Here is a 25,401-nt window from a genome sequence, read left to right on the forward strand (position 1 = left end):
CTCTTTCTTGTAGAATATTTATTGAGAAATTACATGACCCAAACTTGACCTTGAAATGCCTTCAACATCAAATGACAATACCTCAAAATATGTACCCAATAACACTGTTCAGTTCTGCAATTGAAGAATTATATCAGTGTGCACCAAAACAGTTCGGATAGGCTCTCCTAGCCTCAATCTACTCTTGCTCCATATATATAATTATTATACGTTGTCACAGTTATGAATATAGCTGATGTACAAAGCTTCCACAAGATGATCCGGTTGAATGTCACCACAGCGAAGGAGGATGCCCTAGATTTCAAAGCATATATGCATACGTGGATGGAGTTGGGGCTCTTCTAGCCTTACAGTTCCCTCGCATTGTCATCCACAGTCTCCTCCTTCCTACTGAGGTCAAGATTGCCCTTCCAACCCTTCACGCAAACATAAAATGAAATATGCTAACCCAAATCCAGATGCCGAAACGAAGTGAAGGCTCGACGAGGGGACAAACTTCCTCATACGCTCTGGCTACTTCGTTACCTTGCTTCTTCGTGAGAGAAGTGTATTGAATTGCCTTGTGGAGGATCCATACGTAGCCTATATATAGGCTTGCCTTCCCATTCATTGAGCCGACGTGAACTTCGATTAGGCCGACGTTTCCTTTGATCATTTAGCTGAGCCGACGTGGTTTCATAGCCTTCCTTTGAGTGGTTTCTAGAGAAAAATTGTGGGTACACCTTTGAGTATTTCTTTGATGATCTAGAAGGACTTACATTCATTACATTTACACAAATAATACATGACTCTCTTCATTTTTACATGACTTATCTTGAGCTCTTTAATTAGAGAAAAAATAATTCTTTAAATACAAAAATACATTAATGCAAAAATAATGAAGACCGAACCTAGTTACACTATTTTCAACAAGATGTGTATACCATAGGTCAAGAACATCCTCTTGATGTCTTTAGGATTTTGTGTCTTAACATAAATATTATGGAAGTCATGTCAAAAATATCTACGCTTCAAATGAATAAGTGTCACTATCCCTTACAAGTCGGCTAAATGAAAAACACAGTGATCTCCTTGATGAGTCGGCCTGACTTATGGCTCACATGTCGGCCTAATGGATGTCAACGATGACCTGTATGTATAACGCATGGAGTGACATTTCAAGGACAACACTTTGAAAAATTTCAGAAGAGGAAAAGTGAAGGTGAAGTACATAGAACCGCAGTCTCTGGGTGAAGAAGCATGCATTGTTTCCTGGTGAAGTATACACAGAACCGCAGTCACTTGGTGAAGAAGCATTCACTGTCTCTCGGTGAAGTCTACATAGAACTACAGTCCCTCCATTAGGAATCAACAGTTTCTCGGTGAGATATATATATTCTCTCGGTGAAGTCTACACAGAACTACAGTCTCTGAGTTAGGCATCCACAGTCTCTCGATGAGGCATATATATTCTCTCGGTGAAGTCTACACATAACTACAGTCTCTCGGTTAGGCATCCACAGTCTCTCGGTGAGGCATACATATTCTCTCGATGAAGTCTACACAGAACCGCAGTGACTTGGTGAAATCCGGATACAAGTTTGTCCCATGATAAAGTCTGCCTTTCAGTGAAGTTCGGATGATCTAGCTAAGAAGTAGTGGATGGTGATAAAAAGGCAAATGTATAAGGAGGTTGAAATCAGAAAGAGTACAATGTCATAAAGACAAAAATACTGTGAAACAAAGTCGAATAATGCAAGGGATAGTGACAAGCATATTGAAGGTAATCTTTAGTCAAAAGTTTTGTCAAGGGTATTGGTATTCATACACTAAACATCTATAAGAAGAGATTCAAAGGGTTTTGCTCAATGTTGTGAAAATCGCGATCGGGATTGAATCGGCGCAGGGAACAAATCGGAAAAAATCAGAAAAATCGGGAAAAAATCGGAAAAAATCGGGAAAAATTGTTTGGTACAAAAATATTCATTTTTTTTCATTTTTTTTCAATTTTTTTAATATCTAAACCATCTACAACATAAAATAAATACATTGACACATAAATATGATAAAAAAAACTAATATATAAGATGTTTAATATCATTTCTAGCGCTAAAATCACACATAACATTGAATCATGTCCTGAATAGTAAGTCCTGACTCCTGAGTCCCAACTCAGCCTCAAAATATCAACAAAAAATATGATAATGTATCTCATCATGTCATAATGTCATATACAATAAAATGAAAGTCTAATCCTATTGATTTCCTCTGCCCCTCTTGCGAGAAAATGCCACAGCTTTCCCTTTCCCTCTAGATGTAGATGTTGGTGCATGTGCTGGTGGAGATGGCAGTGGAGTCTGATGTGCTCTAGAAGCTGAAGAACTAGAAGTACGAGCTATAGGAGGTAGACCATGTCCTCTACTGGTCGCAGGGGTAGCCCAGGCAGGTGGTGTCACCTGGAAACATTACAATCTCCCAATCTTGAAATCCTGAAAAATTGATAAGTCTGCTGGATTTTAAATGAAATCTAAAATTCTACTTTCTCCATATGAAATCCAATGAAGCTGGAACCACTCTCAAACATCCTGAGTCATTTCATGGTAATGTTAAAAATTTAAGTAAAAAGATGAAAATGAAGATTAAGGAGAATGTCACTTTTACTTTAAGAATTTAACATTACCATGAATAGCATATCCATACTAGGGCCTAGACTTGATCATTAAGCTGCCCCACTCAAAAATTATTTGTTTCTTTCAAAAAAAATTGCATGAAAAAACCCAAAAAAACGTTATAAAATTATGTTGTCGCGACCCCCGGCGATTTTTTAAGTTTTTATCGCGCTTTTTCGTTTTTATCGCGATTTTTTCAGTAAAAATCGGCAAAAAAAAATACCAGCGATTTTTTCGTATAAAAATCGCGATTTTTCATTAAATCGCAATTTAATCGCGATTTTCACAACACTGGTTTTGCTCTCTAAGAGAGAGAGGTTTTGGCCCTGGCAGAGAGACAACATCTGTTTTCTTGTCTTTATGATTTTGGTAGCAGTTCGATGAAACACACACACTAATAAGAAGAAGAAGATCAAGATAAAATAATTGTAAAAGTGCTTCACAAATTGTTATCAAGTCAAGAAGAATCACACTACACCTAATTTCCCTAGATTCTTCAATAGATTGCACTATGTAGGGCTTGTACCCATGGTCTTAAGCACACCTGTCTTTCCCATGTGGTCATGTTTTCTAGAGTCTATATACATCCCCTGTTGAAAAGTGTAACTAGGTTCGGTCTTCATAATGACATGTAATTATGATCTTTGTAAATGATAATAAAATTATTTTTGTAATGCCTTGCTTCATGGGTTTCATGAGCAAGAGATTTTATTTAGATGGCTCCCATTGAGAGCCTTAGGATTTGTCATTAAAGTCAAAAGAATTAATGTCATGTATGAAGAGCTCTTCTTGAGCATGTGTCAAATGTATATGAGTCTATTAAAGTGTCTAGAAGCCCTCCAAAGACAAGCACAGTCCTCCTCTTCAAGTCGGCCTCCAAAATGAATGAAAGAACTCATGTCGGCTCACCCTATGAAGACACACCTATTCGATTTTATAGGTCGTCTAAATATGATGGACAAACCACTATATATAGCAACCTCAGACTATTCCACAGGACAGAGAATTTCACATACATCTCTAAGCTTTTCAGATGGGCAAGACAGAGAATTTCGGACATCTATCTTTGAGATTTCGGGTGGATAGGACAGAGACAAATTCAGATGTCTCTCTATGGACAGTAACAACGAGAAGTCTGAGATTCGAATGACTGTTTCTAGAGAAGAGATTTCGGTTCCCTAAACAAGAGAAACACAATTCGGTGAGAAGTTTGCTTCAGTATTTCACAGTGACAAGTCTATAGTTCGGTGATAAGTCTACCTCTGTAATTCGGTGAAAAGGAGTTCGGTCTACTTCAGGAATTCGGATCACAAATGCAGTGACTCATTCGGATCTTAGAGAAGAGAAGAATTTGGTGCCATAACAGAATTTCAAATCTCTGAAAGGTCTCGGTGCTAGGAAGAAGTCTCATATCAGTGTCATAAAAAAGCTACAAAAATTTGTTTCCATCTTTGATGACATGACAGTTCGTTGCTATCACAAGAGATGATCTCATTTTATGTTAATGCTATGTCTCAAAGAAGGTCAAAGCAGAAGAGAAGTCAAGAAGAAGGTTGATTGTCAAGAGGACTTGTGTCTTAGTCTTGGAGTGGCAAATAGGTCAAGGGTCTTGGTCTTGGTATTCGTCAATTGGAATCTCTATAAGAAGAATTTGTGTGGGTTTTCCTCTCAAAGAGTGAGAGGTTTTGGCCCTAGTTGATAGCCTACATTTTGTGTCTCTTGTCTATTTATGTTCATGCATTTGTATCTGTTTCGTGAAGAAGAACACTAATAACTTGAGCAACTAGAAGATCCTAATCTAAAGAAGTAAAAATCATTCACAAGCAGTCACTAATTGAAGAGAAATCACCTAATGCTACTGCCTTAGATTTCTCAACATGGTATCAGAGCTAAGGTGTCAAAGTCAAAGAAAAGGGCATGCAATCAAAGAGACACTCAAGGATCGAGTTTCAAGAAAGGCATCAAAGCAAGTCGAAGGATATCAAAGCAAAAGTTCAAGATCTACATTGAAGAATCAAACCCTAGATCAAAGAAGAAGGTCTACTTCAAAAGAAGTCTTGGGATCATCAATCAAAATAATCAAGGCCAAAGCCTTATTTCTACTCAAGGCAAATAGATCTACAAATCAAAGCATCTAGAAGTCTACACTAGAAAAACTATTGGATCCTCTAGTCACCATCAAAAGACCACAAAGACCCTCATCAAGTCAAATAAATATACAATGCAAGGTAGCCCAAAGTATAGACATCTAAGAGAAGGACTTCAAGGACAAAGATCACATCATCTTGGAGAAAGTCAAAACCCTAGAAGCATTTCTGATCTGCACTCATTCACTACCAAAGAAGTCGAAGTATCTTGAAGGTGAGAAGGCATTATCATCATCTTCAAAAGCTATAAGGCAAGCTCCCTATCATTGCAGCAAGGATCCCCTCCTTATCCTTGAAGAAGATCATCCAAGGAAGCATCAAAACATCCTCATCAATCACCATCAACAAAGGAAGCTAGATCTAAAGGCATTGACATCATAAAAGGAGCAATCTCCTTTATTGAAGAAGGGCTTTTCATTTGGAAGAAGATCATCCAAAAGGGGCACTAATACATCTTCTTCAACCACCATCAAAGTGATCAAGTTGAAGATTTCATCTTCACTTGTCAAGTAAGTATCTTTCATTCTATAATCAAATTTGGTAAAATGACTTCGTTTTGCAAGGAGATCTATAAGTTGGTTGGGTCATCGAAATTCCTTGCATGGAAAAGGAGGATAGACATAGTCCTCAAAGAAAGTGAAGTCATTGAACATATCAATGAAAAGGTCTCCTTTGAATACATGGAAAGGGATTCTTATGAAAGGCCCCCTCATATAGCAATATTGGAGACATCAAAGAGATATATATGATAAGATGGTAGAACTATTCTCTGAAGATGCGATAAAGAAGGTCACATCACTTAGATCTAATCTACACAAATTGAAGGTATCAAAGGATAAAGGGTTATCTTCATAAGATCTCAATTACAAGATCTGGGATGAAATAATCTTCATACAACTAACTGATGAACAAGGTAACAAATGTCTATGAGGATAAGAAGGCTATCCCATTCAACAACTTGTGGTTTCTTTGCAAGATAGAAGAAGACAGGTTGAGGGGAAAAATTATTCAGACATTTCCCGAAAGAAAAGAAGAACATAGCTAACATTCAATTCTATGAGCATTACAGGAAAGGTTGTCCTAAGCTCAAGTAGGGCAATAACAAGAAAGAAAGAGAAGAATTCCATTTCAGCGAAGAAGTGGAGGAAGCGAAAAGAAGGAAGTCTAAGGAAGAGAAAAGCATTAGAAGTAAGAGCTCGTGACATCACCATAGGAAACATGAAAGATGTCTGATAGCCAACTATGAAGCATATAGCTCTTGAGAACCTCATTGGAAACTTAAGAAAGGGAAGAAGTCACCGAGACAAGTCTCATCATACATCAAGTCAAAAGGAAACATTTGTTGGATACGGATATGCAAGATCCTCAAAATTCTCTAATGGAATCCTCATCGGAGAATTCACCGATCTAGAGTAGAAGCAAGTGTTTCATTGGGAACTCCAACATCTGGAATTCATGGGATGTTGGTATGATGACATATGAAGCAAATCAAGGGATTGAAGCTCTTTTCAATCAAGAAAGTTGTTCAAAGAAGCCTAGATGGCCTAAAGGTAGAGGTATGTATGCTTATTTATAAAGTCATGTTGTATGATTGTAGGTAACATGGATCGTGAAATATGCAACCATGGCAAAGGCGATCAACATCCGGAAGACCAAGAAGATTTGATTAGGAATCTCCCAAAAAGATATGAAGACTTTGATGGAAGTCTGGAAAAGATGGAGACCCTTGACAATGGATATATTTGGGAGATATGTCAACATGTATGCAGGATGTTGATGCAAACTAGAAGATGTCATGATGAAATACCATCACAAAGGTAATTTTGATTTAAGTGTTCATTTCTTATTTTTGAACAAATATCTAGATGGGTTTATGCAGGTCTGCCAAGGGAAGAATTGTGGATGTCTTCCAAGAGGACCATATAGAAGGATGTAAAATCCTTCGTGAAAATATGACATGAAGAAGGCAACATGACATGAAGCAAGGCCAGATGAAGGCTAATGGATCACTTTATGATGAAAGGAATAATGGCATGATTGATTCATGGACGAAAGTGATGGATGGTTTGTGCCCTAAGAAGCAGCCCCAAAAGATGAAGACTCCTTGACAAAGAAATTCATGACATCGAAGGAAGGAGCTCTTCAAGAAGTTGGTTGCAGAGTTGTCGTAGGTCCCTAATTAAGAGGGAGCCTGAAAACAAGTTTCTTACTCGGAAGAAACTTATAAGAAACTTGGAAATTCCTAAGCCAAGAGGGAGCTTAGGTACATTCATTCTGTAGGAATCAGTACATTTTGTTATTGGAATTGATATGTCCTCCCTAATTGAGAGGGAGAGATAGAAACACCATTCTGGTCTTCACCTAGGAAGACAAAACAGAGGATTGGGTAATCATCTGGCATCTGATACTCTTTGAGGATGAGATAGGGCATCCAAGATAAGAGTAGTCGTGGACCGATATTCTTTGAGGACTGGCTATCTGTTGACCACTACGTGTCAACTGCCCATAGCAGTACACCCCCTTTTCTTTGCAAAAGGGACAACGCTTAATCGACATGTCCGTGCCATTCAACATTCATCATCGACCTGATCATGTTATGCTGTAAACCCAGTCTGCATGTGTAAATTGTAAATAATCTTAGCAGATTTGAGTCTAGTATATAAATTGCCTAGGTGGACCTATTTTTCTAGTGATAATCTACGTTCCGGAAGGTTCTTTGTCTCACCGATCCATGATCGGCAGAGTTTTCCTTCAGCCTAACCCCAAAGCCGGAATGAATTTTGTCATTAGAATCTTAGGGGAATCCTAGCGTGTTGATCTGCTAGATTGTATTTGTGTTGCAAGACTGGGTGGTCTATGAGGGTCTATGTCAAATGGGTTTTCCCCCTTGAGATGTAAAATTGTAAAAGACATGATGTAAAGTGTCTTGAGGGTTAGAAAATGTTTTAATCCCCTCATAAGTCCTAAGTCCTAGGTCCTAGGTGATTTTTCCAAAGGGCTAAGTCCGAGGATCCAAAAATAAAAAATAAAAAAATAGATAAAACAAAAATATATATATAGATAATAATAAAATTAAAAAATAAAAAATTTTGAAAAAATAAAATAAAATATTAAAATAATAATAAGTCAACGTTTTGAGTAAATAAATGCAGAATTTCAATTTTTTAATATATTAAAATGCATTTAAAAATTCGACAGATGAGATTAAAAGGGATTTTGATCCTCATCAATGGTCAAAATCATTTTGACATGAATCATTCGAACTAGCCGTTGGGAAATTTTCCTTTAAATAGGGTGTCAGGGGTCATTTGAGATGAGATTGGATCTGAGAGTCTGGTGCTAAAGAAAGCTCTCTTGTAGTCATTTTTTGTGCAATATGAAAGACTTTAGGGTTAAAAATCTTGTTGGTGTTACTCTTCTGAAAATGCTGTAAGATGTTTTATATTTCTGCATAATTTTATTTTCAGCCATTGATAATAGCTTGATGAAGATTGATCTAGGCACAGGTATCTTGTCTGATCTCTGGAGTTTGAATGATAGTTTAGATTCTGAAATATAATGGCAGGTATCTCCATTTGATCTGGATTTCGCTATTGTTTTCTCCCTCTATGTTAATGGTTGATTTTAAGTTGTGCAGGAAATCTTTTTTTTTTTAAGATTATCGGGCGTTCGGGGAAGTTTTCGGCTGAACCAACCAACTCCCAGATTCCGTTTTCTGAAAGAGCCCAGCCAGTTTTGATCCAGGGCTTATCATTTGAAATTTTATGAATGCAAGAAGGCTTTTTTGAAGTATCTTCACATTAAATTTAAAATTCTGAAAACATTACTGTGGATTATTGACAAATTTGGCTGCTTAAAAGTCGAAAATCTGTACATATTGTAAGTTTTTAACTGGTTTTAGGGTTTTTAGGTTTGTTTCTTTGACATTTTACTTCTGGGTGTTCGGTTTTTGCAGGTTGCAGGTACAGATTTTTTTTGAAAATTTTTCAGGGGTTTTCCATCAGGGAATCTGAAGTGGATTGATTTAAAAAAAAAATTACGATTTCTGAGGAAATTTCAAGGGTTTTCTACTGCTTCCTAGAGGGTTTCTTTTTTTTTCAGAAGGATTTCAAAATTTTGTTTCATGTGTGCACTGTTCAAAGCTTTCATCCTCATTGCTGCCTGCCTACGTTGCATCACATCACCCTCTCCACGCTGCCAATCCCTTCTATACACGCAAATCCATTTTCAAATCCTGCAAAAAAAAAAACACTGTCATTCAAGGATTCATCACGCAACAGCTCACTTCACCAGCGTTTTGCCATTTTTTTTTACGCAGCCATCCCTACCACGCAGACCCTGCAACGCTTCCCCTTCCTTGCACAGTTTCCATTGTGCCTTTATTACCTCACGGCTCCCATCCATTCAGCTATGTCCCGCCTTTGCTTGCAGTTATCCAAGCCCCTCACGCTGCCTGCAATATTTCCACGCTTCAGGCCGTCAAATTCTCAACCCTCACCACCTCAGACCTGCGTATTCATTTCGATTACCCTTGCTTTCCATAAGCCTGCTCTCCGCGTGCAGTCATTTCGCCTTCCTTCATAGCTCCCTCATACTAGCGTTGCCTCGTTTTTCTTCAACTCACCTGCGTCTTCTCCTCCCTTCACCTTATCTGCGACAAGCATCTACGTTTTTCTTTCAACCTCTCCATGCAACTTAGTCCTGGAAAAACTGCGCATCTCCCTCGTCAGCCGATGCATTCACTATCACCTGCACACAGTAATAAAACGTATTTTATTTACCACGCTACCAGCGTCATATCCATAGCCCCTTATTCGAGCTCAAAGTTTTGTCCGCCGCCTGGACCTGCACACGCAATACACAGATTTTTTTTTTATTTTGATTTCAAGCTTAGGGTAAGTATAGTTGGATCGCATTTGATTTTTAGATTAGTGTATATATTTTAGGAGATGTGCGTTAAGTTTTTTTTGTGTGTGATACGATTATGTGTTGTGTCAGTTTAGTTTTTTTTTATAATTAGATTTTAAATTTCAATTTAATTGTATATATTTATATTTATTCCAAGTTTCATTTAGTTTAAAATTTGACTCTTCTTTTTAGTCTTGTTTCATTTAAAAGAATAAAAATAAAAAATGCATCAAAAAGTTCGTTTTTGGATTTTGGTCATAGTTTAGCTTAGGGTTTGATTTTAGAATTAGATATTTTTTAAAGATTAGTTTTGTTTCATAAAAATAAAAATATAAAAAGTTCTTTTATGGTTTTAGATTAGATTTTTATTTAGGATTTTAGTTTTGCTTAATTTTTAGACTTAAAGTTTTATTAAAATATATATATAAATTAAAAATTTTGAAAAAAAGGCTAATTAAAAATTGGAAATTCTTTTTTAAAGTCTTTTTTCTATTGTGGTGAAGTTAAATGTGCTTAAAATGTTTATATCTGGAGATTCACTATTTGAAATCTAGTCAGCATTAAATTTCGTTGTTGTTTAAAGCACTATTTTTTCTTGAAGTTTAATTGTTCAATCACTATTAAGGTGTTGTATGTTTGTTGAACATCTTGCATCGCTTGGGATATTTTGATGATAAATGATTGTTTTACATGGTTTATACTTCTGCAACATCTAATAAATAATCATTTAATCATTAACTCCATAAGGCACTGGTACATTAATTTCAAAATCAATCAAGTGCTAAATCGGTTTGTTGTGTCTCCCAACCCAACTGGTCGTCAGTTGGTCTTCATTCATCCCATAGGGTCTACCCCCCTTAGCCTCGAGAGACGGCTTAAACGGAGAGATCGGGGATCAAGGTGACAGCCCCCGGTCTGAGCATTGTCATGACAATCTGTGCGACAACATTCTTGGCGTCGTTGCCGGGGATAGAGTTTTTTTGTCCCTGATGTTTCAACGACAATCATTCTTGTCATTTCTCATCTGTTCATTTCAGCTGGCAACGACAACATTTTTTAGCGTCGTTGCCGGGGATAGAGTTTTTTCTGTCCTTGGTTTATTCGACATTCATCTTCTCATTTCTCATCATTCTTTCATCTTTCTCATCTCTCATTTGAGCTAGCAGATTCAACGTTTTTTTGGCATCAGTTGGATATTTTCATCGCCTTATCTTTCATCATATCAGCAACTACTCTTCAGTTCGTTTCTTGTTTGGGTGGCGACTCCATTTCTTTTCATTTATTTTTTCCCAAACAAGAAGCCTCTCTCATATCAGCTTGTTTGTTGCTTTTTGGATCCTAGAATTAGATTCATTGTTCAAGTGGCAACTCCACTTCTTTCATCTATTGATTTTATTGAGCAAAGATCTCGTTCTATCATCCATTTGGTCCCTCGTTATTCATCATGGATTATTCATTTAAACCATGTCATTTACTAATGATCTCCATGATTTTTCGGAAGAGGCCATTTCTAAATTATTTTTGTTCTCAGATGGTGATTCAGTCGCTGTTAGAAAGCATTTAAACAAGTTTACTTGTGTAATGATCATATATTGTAGACTTCCTCAATATAATCATGAAGATGTCAAAATGTGTCTATTTGTCCGTTCTTTAGAGGGTGATGCTTTGAATTGGTTTAATAATTGTCCTGAAGATTCTTTCACTTCTTTACAAGACATTGTCGATGCTTTTAAAGATAGATATGGTGATCCAGATAGCTCGCCTTGTGCCCCTAAAATTGTGCAACAGAATGAAAGTAATCTTATAAAAGGTCCAGCTGTTGATGAAAGATTTCAAGACAATTCTTCATATCAAAATGTGCCATCCACTTGTACCATTGCAGATCAAATCCATGACATTGGAAAAGCAGGGACAAATTTTAAAAACAGTGTTGACAACGAAAAGGAAGATTAGAAGCAAATTATACAAGGACTAATGCGGCTAGTAAAAAATATGGAGATCAATCAAACTAATTATGCCGATGATGTGAAAACTTTATGCACCCACCTGGAAAAACTTAATAAGGAGATGGAGATCATGAAAATTAAACACTATGATTACATAATTGACACGCAAAATCAACATGCTAAGGAAATTGAGGCCATGAAAACTAATCATGACACAGAAATTAGTTTTATACAAAGCAAGTTATCAGGCTTAAAGGAAAATATGACGACCATGCAAGCAAATCATAAGAAAGAGATAAACTCTATGCAGCATTTCTTGATGACCATAAAGGAAAATGACGATAAAGTAATAAAAGATATGGAAGCTAATTAGATATGTCTTCAGAATAAGTTACTGACAATGGAAGAAGACCATGCCAGGGAAATCAGTGCTATAAAAGTTGAACACTCTAACCAGATAGATGCCATTACAGTACAGGTTCAGAAATTTCAGCAACTGTCAGAGGATGAAAGAAACCAAGGAACGTCACTAAATCAGGAGCCTCCTTATCTGTTACAGCAAGCTCCATCATATCATGAGGTCCTTTGTTCCATTGAAAAGTGGATAATTGAAGATGACCTGTATAAAAGGGAAATTGATAATCAGATTGATGCTCACACGGTTAATCCACCAGTCATTGAAGATCAAGTTATAACTCATGGCACCTGTGAGATTGATCCATCATCCTTGGCAGGGCAGATGCAGAATGAAGAAAGACGTGTCACGCATATCTTACATAATTCATCTGAGAGCTTTGAAGCAGAAAGTTCCATGTCATTAGTAATATAGCCTGCCAGGAAGAAAAAGAGCAAGAGAGAGAGAACGAGAAGAAGATTTGATGCATCAGACGGCCGCGAGCAGCTTGACTTTCGGATAGGAAAAACTCCTACCATATGTAGAATTGGACATGGCACATCCGACAAGCAGCCAACAGATTTGCCTAAAAGCAGGCAAATGCTCAGTATACACTATATTGAACACATCTAATGCCATGGGACATCCTTTGTATTGTATTTCTAACACTACTCCTTGTTTTTCAGCATTTTCATTTCTGTTTTAGGATTAGATTTACTTTTTCATGTTGTTAGACTAGTTAATAAATGAAGAGCTTATATCTTTCATGGGCTTAATGTTATATGATGATTCTTGAATGGATGCTACTTATATTTTGTTATGTGTTGCATAGATGCAGATTCTGGATTCTCACATTCCTACAGTGCAGCAACGTGTCCCCAAGTGGAGCCAGATGTTGACCACTACATGTCAACTGCCCATAGCAATACACCCCCTTTTCTTCGCAAAAGGGACAGCGCTTAATCGACATGTTTGTGCCATTCAACAGTCATCATTGACCTGATCATGTTACGTTGTAAACCCAGTCTGCATGTGTAAATTGTAAATAATCTTAGCAGATTTGAGTCTTGTATGTAAATTGCCTAGGTGGACCTATTTTTCCAGTGATAATCTACGTTCCGGAAGGTTTTTTGTCTCACCGATCCATGATCAGCAGAGTTTTCCTTCAGCCTAACCGCAAAGCCAGATTGAATTTTGTCATTAGAATCTTAGGGGAATCCTAGCGTGTTGATCTGCTAGATTGTATTTGTGTCGCAAGACTGGGTGGTCTATGAGGGTCTATGTCAAATGGGTTTTCCCCCTTGAGATGTAAAATTGTAAAAGACATGATGTAAAGTGTCTTGAGGGTTAGAAAATGTTTTAATCCCCTCATAAGTCCTAAGTCCTAGGTCCTAGGTGATTTTTCCAAAGGGCTAAGTTCGAAGATCCAAAAATTAAAAATTAAAAAATAGATAAAACGAAATATATAGATATATATATAATAAAATTAAAAAATAAAAAATTTTGAAAAAATAAAATAAAATAATAATAAGTCAAAGTTTTGAGTAAATAAATGCAGAATTTCAATTTTTTAATATATTAAAATGCATTTAAAAATTCGACGGATGAGATTAAAAGGGATTTTGATCCTCATCGACAGTCGAGATCATTTTGACATGGATCACTCGAACTAGCCGTTGGGAAATTTTCCTTTAAATAGGGTATCAGAGGTCATTTGAGATGAGATTGGATTTGAGAGTCAAGTGCTAAAGAAAGCTCTCTTGTAGTCATTTTTTGTGCAATAAAGAAAGACTTTGGGGTTAAAAATTTTGCTGGTGTTACTCTTCTGAAAATGCTGTAAGATGTTTTATTTTTCTGCATAATTTTATTTTCAGCCATTGATAATAGCTTGATGAAGTTTGATTTAGGCATAGGTATCTTGTCTGATCTCTGGGGTTTGAATGATAGTTTAGATTCTGAAATATAATGGCAGGTATCTCCATTTGATCTGGATTTCGCTATTGTTTTCTCCCTCTATGTTAATGGTTGATTTTAAGTTGTGCAGGAAATCCTTTTTTTTTTTTAAGATTACTGGGCGTTCGGGGAAGTTCTCGGCTGAACCAGCCAACTCCCAGATTGCGTTTTCTGAAAGAGCCCAGCCAGTTTTGATCCAGGGCTTATCATTTGAAATTTTTTTCATGAATGCAAGAAGGGTTTTCTGAAGTATCTCACATTAAATTTAAAATTCTGAAAACATTACTGTGGATTATTGACAAATCTAGCTACTTAAGAGTCGAAAATCTATAAATATTGTAAGTTTTTAACTGGTTTTAGGGTTTTTAGGTTTGTTTCTTTCACATTTTACTTCTAGGTGTTCGGTTTTTGCAGGTTGCAGGTACAGATTTTTTTTGAAAAATTTTCTAGGGTTTTCCATCAAGCAATCTGAAGCGGATTGATTTAAAAAAAAATTACGATTTCTGAGGAAATTTCAAGGGTTTTCTGCTGCTGCCTGGAGGGTTCCTTTTTTTTTGCAGAAGGATTTCAAAATTTTGTTTCATGTGTGCACTGTTCAAACCTTTCATCCTCATTGCTACCTGCATACGTTGCATCACATCACCCTCTCCACGTTGCCAATCCCTTCTATACACGCAAATCCATTTTCAAATCCTGCAAAAATAAAAAATAAAAAAACTGTCATTCAAGGATTCATCACGCAGCAGCTCACTTCACCAGCGTTTTGCCATTTCTTTTTTTTTTACACAGCCATCCCTACCACACAGACCCTGCAACGCTTCCCCTTGCTTGTGCAGTTTCCATTGTGCCTTTATTACCTCACAACTCCCATCCATTCTGCTATGTCCCGCCTTTGCTTGCAGTTATCCAAGCCCCTCACGCTGCCTACGATTTTTCCACGCTTCAGGCCGTCAAATTCTCAACCCTCACCACCTCAGACCTGCGTATTCATTTCGATTACCCTTGTTGTCCATAAGCCTGCTCTCTGCGTGCAGTCATTTCGTCTTCCTTCATAGCTGCCTCATACTAGCGTTGCCTCGTTTTTCTTCAACTCACCTGCGTCTTCTCCTCCCTTCACCTTATCCGCGGCAAGCATCTGCGTTTTTCTTTCAACCTCTCCACGCAAGTCAGTCCTGGAAAAACTGCGCATCTCCCTCCTCAGCCTATGTGTTCACTATCACCTGCACACAGTAATAAAACGTATTTTATTTACCACGCTGCCAGCGTCATATCCATAGCCCCTTATTCGAGCTCAAAGTTTTGTCTGCCGCCTGGACTTGCACATGCAATACACACAGATTTTTTTATTTTGATTTCAAGCTTAGGGTAAGTATAGTTGGATCGCATTTGATTTTTAGATTAGTGTATATATTTTAGGAGATGTGCGTTAATTTTTTTTTTGTGTGATACGATTATGTGTTGTGTTAGTTTAGTTTTTTTTTAGTAGTTAGATTTTAAATTTCAGTTTAATTGTATATATTTATATTTATTCTAAGCTTCATTTAGTTTAAAATTTGACTCTTCTTTTTAGTCTTGTTTCATTTAAAAAATATAAAAAATGCATCAAAAAGTTCCTTTTTGGATTTTGGTCATAGTTTAGCTTAGGGTTTGATTTTAGAATTAGATATTTTTTAAAGATTAGTTTTGTTTTATAAAAATAAAAAAAAATATAAATATAAAAAGTTCTTTTACAGTTTTAGATTAGATTTTTATTTAGGATTTTAGTTTTGCTTAGCTTTTAGACTTAAAATTTTATTAAAAAAATATAAATAAATTAAAAATTTTGAAAAAAAGGCTATTAAAAATTGGAAAAAAAAATTAAAGTCTTTTTTTTGTTGTGGTGAAGTTAAATGTGCTTAAAATGTTTATATCCGGAGATTAACTATTTGAAATCTGGTCAGCATTTAAATTTAGTGGTTGTTTAAAGCATTATTTTTTCTTGAAGTTTAATTGTTGGATCATTATTAAGGCGTTGTATGTTTGTTGAACATCTTGCATCGCTTGGGATATTTCGATGATAAATGATTGTTTTACATGGTTTATACTTCTGCAACATTTAATAAATAATCATTTAATCATTAACTCCATAAGGCTCTAGTACATTAATTCCAAAATCAATCACGTGCTAAATCAGTTTGTTGTGTCTCCCAACCCAACTGGTCCACAGTTGGTCTTCATTCATCCCATAGGGTCTACCCCACTTAGCCTCGGGAGACTGCTTAAACTTAGAGATTGGGAATCAGGGTGACAGCCCCCGGTCTGAGCGTTGTCGTGACAATCTGTGCGACAACACTATCCAAGATAAGAATAGTCCAAAGTAGGTCATACTGTGTGAACACTCAGGTGAAGTATGTACCTTGAGAGACAATGATTATGGTGTCTTTGAATCATTGGTCTCGCCAACATTGTGCTCTGATCATGTGGATATAGTTGTTAGTCAAGGCCTTGCTATGTGACAATGTTGGTTGATATGATGATAGACAGATGGGTCAACAATCCAATTCTTATTATGAGAAATTCTTCAGATTGAGAATGACCATGTACCATTATGAATACCTCCCTAGTTAAGAGGGAGTGTTGAAAAGTGTAACTAGGTTCGGTCTTCATAATGACATGTAATTATGATCTTTGTAAATGATAATAAAATTATTTTTGTAATGCCTTGCTTCATGGGTTTCATGAGCAGGAGATTTTATTTAGATGGCTCCCATTGATAGCCTTAGGATTTGTCAGTAAAGTCAAAAGAATTAATGTCATGAATGAAGAGCTCTTCTTGAGCATATGTCAAATGTATATGAGTCTATTAAAGGGTCTAGAAGCCCTCCAAAGACAAGCACAGTCCTCCTCTTCACGTCGGCCTCCAAAATGAATGAAAGAACTCATGCTGGCTCACCCTATGAAGACACACCTATTCGATTTTATAGGTCAACTAAATATGACGAACAAACCATTATATATAGCAACCTAGGCCTTTTCCACAGGACAGCGAATTTCGCATACATCTCTGAGATTTTCGGATGGGCAGGACAGAGAATTTTGGACATCTCTCTCTAAGATTTCAGGTGGATAGGACAAAGACAGCTTCAGATGTCTCTTTATGGACAGTGACAACGAGAATTCTGAGATTCAGATGATTGTTTCTAGAGAAGATATTTCGATGCCCTAAACAACGGTAACATGGTCCGATTAGAACTCTGCTTCAGTATTTCACTGTGACAAGTCTACAGTTCGGTGAGAAGTCTACCTTTGTAATTCGGTGAAAAGGAGTTCGGTCTACTTCAGGAATTCGGATCACAAATGCAGTGACTCATTCAGATCTCAGAGAAGAGAAGAGTTCAGTGCCATAACAAAATTTCGAATCTCCGAAAGGTCTCAATGTGAGGAAGAAGTCTCATATCAGTGTCATAATGAAGCTACAGAAATTTGGTGCTATCTTTGATGGCATGACAGTTCCTTGCTATGATAGGAGATGATCTCAATTTATGTTAATGCTATGTCTTGAAGAAGGTCGAAGCAGAAGAGAAGTCAAGAAGAAGGTTGATTGTCAAGAGGACTTGTGTCTTGGTCTTAGAATGGCAGATAGGTCAAAGGTCTTGGTCTTGGTATTTGTCAATTGAAATCTCTATAAGAAGAATTTGTGCAGGTTTTCCTCTCAAAGAGTGAGAGGTTTTGACCCTGGCTGATAGCCTACATTCTATGTCTCTTGTCTATTTATGTTCATGCATTCGTAATTGTTTGATGAAGAAGAACACTAATAACTTAAGCAACTAGAAGATCCTAATCTACAAAAGTAAAAAGCATTCACAAGCAGTCACTAATTGAAGAGATATCACCATTAGTGAAGAGAAATCACCTAATGCTAATGCCCTACATTTCTCAACATCCCCTTGGCTGTGTTATAGTATATTCATTTCTCCACATGACAATCCCATAGTTTACAACAAAACTCCTATTTCTTGAGGCACTTCACAAATCCCAATACACAGGGCTCCCAAGTCAAAAATTCAACAAGTACTCATTGTGATCAGCATGATGGATATTTGGCATGCCAGGTTGAGTTTTTGGCAAAAAGAAAATTCAAGCAAAATCAACTTTCAAAGGGGAACATGGCCATAGTATTCCATGACCAAAAGGTGACAACATTTTTTACGTTGCGTGAGACATATCTTACATTGCATGTGTTGCATGGAGTCCTCTATCACAAATGCAAACCTTCTAAAGCCTAAAATAAACCCAACATTGGAGTTCTCAAGCCCATGCAAAGCCAAATCAACCTCTCTTAAAGTTAACACATGGGAAGAGTAAAGGTGGTCTAACAACAATGCCCTAAGACAAAGAGGGTCGAAAATGGCTCAATGGCATCTCTAAGATGAAAAGTACCCTTTCCAAGCAAAACATTGGCCAAATCACCCAAGGCATTTATAGTCAAGGAGACACACATGTGGGGTCAAACTAGTCGTTGGGCCAATGAACAATCAAAAAGTGGAATGTTGAGCATCTAAAATGGAATGTTGGGATACTTTTCTCATAGTCATTGCCTCTTTAACTTACACATGGGAGTCCAAGTCAAACTATTGACCCTTTCATGTTGTTGGAAATACTAAGAGGGGGGTGAATCAGTGTTTCTTATCAATTAGTATATTTTTAATTCCACAGAGCATTAATTGTTATTAGCATCAGATAAACATAAATGATAAACATCATCAACACCATTCAACAATAGAGACAGTAGACAGAGATTTTTAGGTGAAAACCCTTCTGGGACAAAAACCACCAAACGCTTCTTAATATTTGCTTTAAAAAGATTTACATCAAGTTTGCAGCTCCAACTGGAGGAGGCTCCAACCCATTGATTTACAAGCTCCAACCTATAGGATGCTCCAGCACCCTGTTTACCAACTGCAACTGGGAGGACACTCCAACGCCCTAGTTTACAGGCTCAAACTTGAAGGTGCTCCAACACCCTATGTACTAGCTGCAAATGGACAAACACTCCAACATCATGTGCAGCCTCCAACCTGCCTTAGCAACACCCTGCCACCCTGAAGTGTTCTCAGGCTCCAACCTAAAGGTGACTCCAATCACCTGCCTTGCACCACCCTACCACCCTGATCAGTGAACAAACCATGTTTCACAATTTTCAAACTGGAACCCCCTGTGCTCAAAATCAATAAAAATAAATTGTTACTGAAGTTTTGTTGCTCTGCTCGGTATGTATATCACTCTCAAATCTTCATAGCCTCACTGCAAAACTCTGCTCAACCTAATCATTGCACAATCATACTTGTTACCCACCACTTTGTGGGTAATATCCATAGGAGAAAATTTTCTCCTAGATGGTCCTCGGTCGGCATCCAGTAGCCCCTTACAGCCACCAGATAGCTCGATGTGCCAATTTCTCTGCCACCTGAGCCATCCATGTGGTCCCTCACCAATTTGTTATAGTCGCATGTTTGAAGGTGGGCCTTCCAACCCCGAAGGTATGGTTTTTCATTGTGTATTTGGGTATTTTTGTTTACTTATCATGGGCACTTTTGGGCATGGATCAGTGGGGAAATTCAGCGAAAAGAGTGGGTTTGGTTTATGCTCTTGTCTCCTCTACCCGATTTGATGGTTAGCCTTGTATCCTAGTCTCGTGGGATCTCCTTTATTGGCTATTGGCTTTAGGGGTGGAACTACATGGGAAACCCCAATTTTGGTGGCATGGTCCTGCTTCTTGACACCATATACAACACTCCCCTCCGCTCATTATAACTTCATTCATCATTTTTCCCATCTGGGTCCACATTTGTCCACTGGGTCCACAAGGAGTTAGCCTCTCCTCCCCTTATGCACACCCTGGGTCGAGCCTGAAAAAATGCCCCAAAGGTTGATGCAGCTAAAAATAAAGGAAAAAGCATAACTTGGCCACTTTCAACAGGAAATGTACCATAAAATGCAAACGATTGCCAAGACATACAAATTTAGCACGTGGGCAACAACAAAAAATGAGCTCTACACCTTATCTATGGCCATCACATTGGTTCCTATGGGCCCTATATAAGCCCCCTCCATCATTAAGGAAACCATGATTGTCCCAACCCCTGGTGGGCGATGAACTACCCCACCTTAAGGGGGTTATCACTTCTATATACTACAAATCATGCTTTCATCCCATGGAGCCCCGAGAAGTTATGAAGAAAAAACAATCAAAGGTAAAAGGCATGTGAAGAAGGGTGGAAAAACAAAAGTCGGGGTGACTCATGTACCATGATTGATGCTTCATGCGCTCATATACCCAAGTGTGGGCACCCCCTATTATAGCTACCCTTGTACTGTGGCATGTGGCTTGAAGCCTCCTCCTGATGCCCCACTTTGTTCCATCATATTATCACATGCCACCTACCATTTGGCGAGTACACCATGGACATGTCACCCTCTTTAAAGGTTGAAACCACCTAATAGGGTCCTTGGTTAACCTTCTTCTTGAGCTTGAAGGCACCTTTACATTCCAAAACCCACTATGGAAAGGCATGCCACCATGAACTGTCCACTTTGTTTCATGGTTTGTAAGCTTATTTACTCAATTGCACTAATGATCTGTTGTAATGGAAGGCGAGGGGACGCACTGGATCTTATACAGGATTGTCGATGGGTCTCCATTTGGGTCTTGGTCTCCCTATACGAGGTCCAAGCCCTCTAGAGGGTCATATTGGCACTTGTAGGGTGAGCAATGAAAGCCAATGGCCTAGCAGAAACCAAATTGCCACTTCATGGACCCCTCAGCATCATTCACTGATTGCTCGTATTCCACCTTTGGATGAGGATGATGTACCTGAATCACCATGCCCAGTGGGCTTCAGACTTGCACCACACAATTGGCAGATGTTCCAGGGCCCAAATGAGAATGTGTCTCAACATGGGAGACAAAGGGAGGGCTTATGTCATCATTCCAGCCCTTGCAGATGGTATACAAGGATTATCGATCCACTTGGAGACCTATGAGGATGTCATTGTGCCCCCACACCATTTGGGGACACCACATTGGATTTGCTTGGATATCAAGGGGCCACCCCCTTGATCACGATGTTTGGAACCTATTCTCTCACCTTGGCACACTTTGGACTCTACTAGACCTCTTCAATGGCCCAACGACTCATTGTATCTACTATTTTTCCCTCTTGAGAGGCTTATCTTTGTATTATGGAGCTATCTTGGTGGGCTTGTCACCAAGTTTTGTTATTCTTGCACATTATTTTATTATTAAGGGGCATTATTAGGCTAATAGGCTATTTGAACCCCCTTATGGATTTTATAAATAGATGAGAGGCTCATTCATTTCTCTCATCACATTTTGGATTGGACTCTCTTCTTGAGAATTTTCGCTAGCCTTTTTGATGGATGAATTGGATTTCTAAATGCATCTTAATGTTTGGAGAGCTTTTTTTTTTTGTGTTCGAGCTTCGATATTTTTGCACATTGATGATTGGAGGCTTTTCACTATACTTGTAAGTGTCATTTTCATGTTCTCCTTTACATGTATTTTCACTTGTGTTATGTATGAATGTGTTTCCACTCATGAAATTGGTGTCACTGCCTTTAAGAAATGTGAATTTGTAAACCTTGCCTTTGTGAGGGCTTTTCAAATCTTTCATGCAAAAGTATGGGGAACAAATGTCATAAAGGTATATGATTGTTCATTATTACCTAGATAAGTCATCAATTGTAGCATCAAAGAAGTATAAACTTTCCTAGTGACCTATTTTTTGCCTCTAAGGCTATGCGAAGTTGCTAGGAGACTCCTTGATTTGGTATAAGACATCTCTAAACATTGATTTGCATTGACTCCATTCTCCCAATAGGTTAGGCACTGGTCTAGTCCTAGGTGATCATCAAATGAATATCTTTTTCACCTCCTTTTCTCTTCTTTTCTAAGCCCTAACCTAGTAGGTCTCTTAGGGCATCACCTATAATCATTTCTAGCCAATGAAAATCATTGAAAATTGGTGAGCTTCTGCGTTGGGGTCTTCATGAGGGGTCCTCAAATTTTGAGCTCAATCTGACAATGTAATCCCAAGATATTACAACCCCTAGCTCGAAGATCATTCTTCTCCCTAGGTTCCCTTGGGTTAGTGTCTTCATTTGGATCATTGCACTTAAACTCCAAAAGAAAATTATTCCTTTGATCCTATTCTCCTCCCAAACCTAGTCAAGCCCATCTATTAATGATCAACCCCATACCCTTGACCTAGTTTGGGTCCACTTGGGTTCTTTGTGATCCCACAACCTTGTAACTCAAATTTTACAAGGATTACATAGAAGCCACTTCTCCTTAAGGATTCTTAGGTTTAGGATATTTCTTCTCAAGGAATATTCTCCAAAACTAGGCCTAGGTATCCCCTCAACCCTTCCTAGAGAGATAATCACCTTGCTTCTAAAAGCAAGGAATTCAATTATCTTAGCCTCTCTTGAGAATAGGCTTTAGGAATCACTCCTCATCCCATCATTGATTTATTCATCCTTGTAATTCCTCTTACATCGAGTCTCCTCCCATGGGTGAAAACCCAAAAAGAGCAAGGAGCTTTAGCTGAGGTGACAATGGGCTATCGCTCCATTGTTGGCACTTGATCTAGTAATTTCTCTATAGGATCCCCTCCTAGGACCCCTGTTAGTTTGAGAGGCAATAGTACCTCAAACCCTAACTTCAATCTCCACCTTTATACACAATCATAATGCCAAAATAACCACTGCTATGTCTGACCACTCTACAATCTATAATTGCTCACTGCTATAGTTGTCATTGTTACTGTCATAATGCATCTATAAGATCAAAGGATTTACTGTCATATATTTCATGGTCATTAATCACTACAACTGTCAAATGTACACTGTCAAGTATCAAGAGAACTAGCACCGTCATATCACAATTTGTCACTACTTAATAGGACTGTCAAGTCAAATTCACTAGCTTCCAATTATCATTGTTCAATAACCATCCATGGTCATATAGGTATATTGTTATCATTATCCTATGTCAGTCAAGGACTATCATGTCATCAAGCCAACATCCACACAATGTCCTTAGGTTATTATTATCATCAAGAAATTGTCATGTACAAGTAACATTATCAAGTAACAAAAGACACTGACAAATACCAAGTCCACTCTCATGTAGATCAATGTCATAACACTACTGACATATTGTCATGAAGCCACTATAGTCATACACTACTATCACAAAGATAGTACCATACCCTGTACAAATGTATAGGTTATTGGCTTGATGTCATCAAGATTACTAGTACAGTCATATATCATGAAGACTGTCATGTATCAAGAACACTGCAAAGTACCTAGACCACTGTCAAATACATTCCTTGTCGTATATATCATTGTTGTCCACAAATGTTGTTGTCACATCAAGTTCACTATATAGTCATCCATTGATCACTGTCAAATATCATTGTTATCCAATTATGCCATAAACATGTCTATCATTGTTCCAATTGTCAATGATTTTCACTGTCACATTGATATAGGATCACAATCAAGTAGGTTGCAGTCTCTGTCAAGAGTACTTATCACACTTCAACAAGGTCGATGACAATCTGGGAAATGAAACTACCAACACAGAATTGATCACTAATGACTAGTAGTTTCTTTAATGCTCAGAATAAATGTCTAGGATACACATAATTGTCAACTTCACCTCCTTACAACTATGTATTTTAATTGAGGATGAGACTACTATTTACGAGATAGAACGAATACTTATCTCATGAAGAAACCCTAGACCTTGTCTGCCACAGATTAGTATAATTGAGTGCCAAGAAAACAAGTCGCAGCTTAACAAGGATCAAGACTAGCCCACGCTCCTCATCAATTCATATCTTTAAGGGAACTGTATGTAGTTTTTGTGATCTAAGGTCTTCTTCATAATATAGAATGAATTTTCTGCTTGATTTGATAAGTACTGAGACCTTAGAAGAATTTGGCATTTGTCTCCACTTCCAATGAAGCACCCTAACAAGACCCTCAACAAAATCAAAAACAAGCAAACCCTATAATTGAACTAGATCCTTTGTTGGTTTGTGCAAAGTTTGAAGCATTTAAAGAGGGCCAAATGATTGTTGTTTGCAAACCCTTAACCTTGGAACAACTATGCCAGTCTGGGCTCTATCAAACAATAAATCACTCCTAACAGTTTGTTGTAGATTATTAGCCCTAGCAAAATGTAAGAAATAGCTTCTTCATAGGCCCTCTAAATTGAGATTGAACCTCAAACCTTTTGAGGTCATAGAGATATTAACGTTGCAACAATTGAAGGCCGCAAAAGATAACAGACTATCCCTTCATGATAAGCAAAGATAGACTATTAAATTAGATCACAAAATGTCCTCAACTTGATGCTTGGGGCCACAGAGAATAGAGCACAAAGTTAGAGCAAAAATGACCTAGTGGATAGGTGTCAAACAAAATGCTTTAGCTGCCCTGAAATGACTAGGTTTGCTTCAGATTATATTGCTCTAGATGTGCTACTCCTTCCACCCGCAAGTAAACAACCTTGACCAATGAAATCCCAATCCAAAATAGAACACAAAAATGCCCAAAACCCTCTCTTCTGATCTAGCACTTCTCCATAGGGCTCGAATTATGTTTCAGAGAAAAAGTTCTAAGTGATGATCATTAAGTTAGTTACACCTATTGAGATATAGATCCAATCCTTTTATAGATTTTAAGAGCGCTTCAAGGTGAACATTGGATGAATATCAGGGGCATGGTTACCTTGAACTTTTGACCTTTAGTTAAAATGAAATCCAAAGATGGGGTTGTTATGATTTAATTTCTTTCAAATTTCTTTTGACTTGAGAAGCGGCTTCTAAAGGCAATCGATTTGCACATTTGGAGGAGGGAATTTTCAAATATAAAATTTAAATCTTATATGTCTTAGAGCCCAAGCAAGGAGGTTGCTTGGCATTTTGGTGTAAGGATTGGGTTTTAATTTGATGTAGGACACCCTTCGTAAGTGCAAACCAAATTTGAAGCCTTCCACAAAAGATTGCTCCATGAATCATGATGAAAAACCCTTGAGATGATTTTAATAGCAAATTGTCCAATGATGAAGTGCCATGTCACCACCCTGTAGGGCTTTTATTCACTAATTGGGGTCTTCAACTTTAAACACACATAACTCTCAAACCATAAGGACTCTCGGGACGTGCCACATACCACCGAAACCGCTTAGTGAGGAGAATCCAATGGCAAGGATTTTAAGGGCAAACTTTGTGATCTGCTTCTTCAAAAACCCTCAACAAGTGTGGGGAATGTCCTTAGTCCAGAGAACCCAAACCCTAGAGCTAGGGTTTCTAGCCATCCTTCAATGGAGC

General features: G+C 37.7%; 1 protein-coding gene across 1 annotated transcript in view; it reads right to left on the reverse strand.

Moving 5' to 3' along the window:
• LOC149166568 (putative UDP-3-O-acylglucosamine N-acyltransferase 2, mitochondrial) overlaps positions 1–25,401 on the reverse strand; it is a 154,285-nt gene that overhangs the window by 47,444 nt on the left and 81,440 nt on the right. The gene's annotated exons all lie outside the window — the stretch shown is intronic.

Source organism: Pinus tabuliformis, chromosome 5_1, assembly GCF_031772625.1.
Source record: "Pinus tabuliformis cultivar Carrire ecotype Pingquan chromosome 5_1, CPIR1, whole genome shotgun sequence".
Classification (NCBI taxonomy): Eukaryota; Viridiplantae; Streptophyta; class Pinopsida; order Pinales; family Pinaceae; genus Pinus; species Pinus tabuliformis.